The following is a 3,277-nucleotide window of genomic DNA, read 5'->3' as shown; positions in this document are numbered from 1 at the left end:
CAGACACTTCTCAATGGTCCGCTGTTTAGAACATAGAAACATAGAACAGTACAGCACAGAACAGGCCCTTCGGCCCACGATGTTGTGCCGAGCTTTATCTGAAACCCAGATCAAGCTATCCCACTCCCTATCATCCTGGTGTGCTCCATGTGCCTATCCAATAACCGCTTAAATGTTCCTAAAGTGTCTGACTCCACTATCACTGCAGGCAGTCCATTCCACACCCCAACCACTCTCTGCGTAAAGAACCTACCTCTGATATCCTTCCTATATCTCCCACCACGAACCCTATAGTTATGCCCCCTTGTAATAGCTCCATCCACCCGAGGAAATAGTCTTTGAACGTTCACTCTATCTATCCCCTTCATCATTTTATAAACCTCTATTAAGTCTCCCCTCAGCCTCCTCCGCTCCAGAGAGAACAGCCCCAGCTCCCTCAACCTTTCCTCATAAGACCTACCCTCCAAACCAGGCAGCATCCTGGTAAATCTCCTCTGCACTCTTTCCAGCGCTTCCACATCCTTCTTATAGTGAGGTGACCAGAACTGCGCACAATATTGCAAATGTGGTCTCACCAAGGTCCTTGCAGCATAACATTGAGGCGTCTGTGTGAAATTTCTGCCAATCTTGTCCCTCACGTTAGGATTCTGCTGAAGTCGGGGTGCGTGACCTCCGTCCTGAGTCTCAGGAGATGTCCCTCTCCGAGGACTGGACGCACTACGGCTTGTTGGAATATTACGGTCTGGCTCTGCGTGGGTTCGAACCGCAGATATCTGTGTCCACCCAGACTCTCCCACGCCCCTGCCGATTGGAGAAGCAGGAAGCCCGGGGATCCCGCGCTGCACAGACCTCTCCTGCTGCTGTTCCACACACTCTGGATGGACTCTCCCACGGTAGGCGGGCGTTGGCGGGGGAGCTTTCTACCTTGGTACCTGGGCTGGACTGAAAGAGTGGCGTCACAGTTAATGCAGTCACGAGCTAACCTTCCCCACCCTGTTTCCACCACTCTCGGAGAAATGCACACAGTTCCGGTCTCCGTATCCCTCGGTTAGAGCCACACTGGGAGCACCGTGCACAGTTCCCGTCTCCCTATCCCTCGGTTAGACCCACACTGGGAGCACCGTGCACAGTTCCCGTCTCCCTATCCCTCGGTTAGACCCACACTGGGAGCACCGTGCACAGTTCCGGTCTCCGTGTCCCTCGGTTAGACCCACACTGGGAGCACCGTGCACAGTTCCGGTCTCCATATCCCTCGGTTAGACCCACACCGGGAGCACCGTGCACAGATCCAGTCTCCGTATCCCTCGGTTAGACCCACACTGGGAGCACCGTGCACAGATCCAGTCTCCGTATCCCTCGGTTAGACCCACACTGGGAGCACTGTGCACAGTTCCGGTCTCCGTATCCCTCGGTTAGACCCACACTGGGAGCACTGTGCACAGTTCCGGTCTCCGTATCCCTCGGTTAGACCCACACTGGGAGCACTGTGCACAGTTCCGGTCTCCGTATCCCTCGGTTAGACCCACACTGGGAGCACTGTGCACAGTTCCGGTCTCCGTATCCCTCGGTTAGACCCACACTGGGAGCACTGTGCACAGTTCCGGTCTCCGTATCCCTCGGTTAGACCCACACTGGGAGCACCGTGCACAGTTCCAGTCTCCGTATCCCTCGGTTAGACCCACACTGGGAGCACCGTGCACAGTTCCAGTCTCCGTATCCCTCGGTTAGACCCACACTGGGAGCACCGTGCACAGTTCCAGTCTCCGTATCCCTCGGTTAGACCACACTGGGAGCACCGTGCACAGTTCCAGTCTCCGTATCCCTCGGTTAGACCCACACTGGGAGCACCGTGCTGGGCTAGGGATTGAGGGAGACAGGGTGAGGGTGGGGGCATGAGGGAGACGGGGAGAGGGTGGGGGAGTGAGGGAGAGGGTGGGGGAGTGAGGGAGAGGGGAAGAGGGTGGGGGAGTGAGGGTGACGGGGAGAGGGTGGGGGAGTGAGGGAGAGGGTGGGGGAGTGAGGGAGACGGGGAGAGGGTGGGGGAGTGAGGGAGACGGGGAGAGGGTGGGGGAGTGAGGGAGACGGGGAGAGGGGAGTGAGGGAGAGGGTGGGGGGGTGAGGGAGACGGGGAGAGGGTGGGGGAGTGAGGGAGACGGGGAGAGGGTGGGGGAGTGAGGGAGAGGGTGGGGGAGTGAGGGAGACGGGGAGGGGGGAGTGAGGGAGACGGGGAGAGGGTGGGGGAGTGAGGGAGACGGGGAGAGGGTGGGGGAGTGAGGGAGACGGGGAGAGGGTGGGGGAGTGAGGGAGACGGGGAGAGGGTGGGGGAGTGAGGGAGAGGGTGGGGGAGTGAGGGAGACGGGGAGGGGGGAGTGAGGGAGACGGGGAGAGGGTGGGGGAGTGAGGGAGACGGGGAGAGGGTGGGGGGAGTGAGGGAGACGGGGAGAGGTTGGGGGAGTGAGGGCGACGGGGAGGGGGTGGGGAGTGAGGGAGACGGGGAGAGGGTGGGGGAGTGAGGGAGACGGGGAGGGGGTGGGGAGTGAGGGAGACGGGGAGAGGGTGGGGGAGTGAGGGAGACGTGGAGAGGGTGGGGGAGTGAGGGAGAGGGTGGGGGAGTGAGGGAGACGGGGAGGGGGGGAGTGAGGGAGACGGGGAGAGGGTGGGGGAGTGAGGGAGACGGGGAGAGTGTGGGGGAGTGAGGGAGACGGGGAGAGGGTGGGGGAGTGAGGGAGACGGGGAGAGGGCGGGGGAGTGAGGGAGACGGGGAGAGGGTGGGGGAGTGAGGGAGACGGGGAGGGGGGAGTGAGGGAGAGGGTGGGGGGGTGAGGGAGACGGGGAGAGGGTGGGGGAGTGAGGGAGACGGGGAGGGGGGAGTGAGGGAGAGGGTGGGGGAGTGAGGGAGACGGGGAGAGGGTGGGGGAGTGAGGGAGACGGGGAGAGGGTGGGGGAGTGAGGGAGACGGGGAGAGGGTGGGGGAGTGAGGGAGACGGGGAGAGGGTGGGGGAGTGAGGGAGACAGGGAGAGGGTGGGGGAGTGAGGGAGACGGGGAGAGGGTGGGGGAGTGAGGGAGACGGGGAGAGGGTGGGGGAGTGAGGGAGACGGGGAGGGGTTGGGGAGTGAGGGAGACGGGGAGAGGGTGGGGGAGTGAGGGAGACGGGGAGAGGGTGGGGGAGTGAGGGAGACGGGGAGGGGGGAGTGAGGCATGGGGCCTTTCGTGTTCCTGATCTGATCTCTCTTGCTCTAGATCCGGCCACCGAGGAAGCCAATTCCGATCTCTTGG

The sequence above is a fragment of the Mustelus asterias genome, unplaced genomic scaffold, assembly GCF_964213995.1.
Source record: "Mustelus asterias unplaced genomic scaffold, sMusAst1.hap1.1 HAP1_SCAFFOLD_2259, whole genome shotgun sequence".
Lineage (NCBI taxonomy): Eukaryota > Metazoa > Chordata > Chondrichthyes > Carcharhiniformes > Triakidae > Mustelus > Mustelus asterias.
This window is presented reverse-complemented; position numbering follows the sequence as displayed.